At 28.7% G+C, this 526-nt stretch overlaps 2 protein-coding genes across 2 annotated transcripts in view; both read left to right on the plus strand.

Annotated features, from left to right (window-relative positions):
• LOC119585295 (sin3 histone deacetylase corepressor complex component SDS3-like) overlaps positions 1–526 on the plus strand; it is a gene marked incomplete in the record, with an annotated part of 33517 nt that overhangs the window by 9945 nt on the left and 23046 nt on the right.
• The window catches only part of LOC119585296 (sin3 histone deacetylase corepressor complex component SDS3-like), a 4298-nt gene that overhangs the window by 828 nt on the left and 2944 nt on the right, over positions 1–526 (plus strand). The gene's annotated exons all lie outside the window — the stretch shown is intronic.

Below are 526 nucleotides of genomic sequence, written 5' to 3' on the forward strand. Positions count from 1 at the left end.
AAAATATAAGAAAAAAAGGGTGTACTTAATAAAATGGTAGCAGATGAGACAGTGTGAGATTGAAATACCATAAAAAAGCTGTAAAGAAATTAATGGGAAGAGAGAATGGTGGCTGGTGCAAAAAGAATTCATGGGTATAGTAAATAAAGAATTATGTAAAAAACTGAGTGAGTAGGAAAAAGAACCATTGTACTTGCATGGATATTTTCCTGAAGTATTTAAGAATGAAATATAAAGGCATGTAAATTGGTTTTAATGTTTGATTAATACTAATGTGATTCTCTAAGCTGTATTATTAAGTAGATACTTTTTTTTTAAGTTTGTACATGCTCTCAGACAAATTATAAGAGTATTTCTGCACTTAACCCTTTATGATGATAGATGCAAGAGAAGGTGCACTACTCGGAATGATTTATCTAATTTAATTTAATGGTAGTATTAAAGTGAATATACCTAATGAATTGGGAATGTATTAACGATGGAGTAATTTGTTAAACTTCTACATTTTTAATGAAAGTCTGAAAAG

The sequence above is a fragment of the Penaeus monodon genome, chromosome 19, assembly GCF_015228065.2.
Source record: "Penaeus monodon isolate SGIC_2016 chromosome 19, NSTDA_Pmon_1, whole genome shotgun sequence".
In the NCBI taxonomy this organism is placed as follows: Eukaryota; Metazoa; Arthropoda; class Malacostraca; order Decapoda; family Penaeidae; genus Penaeus; species Penaeus monodon.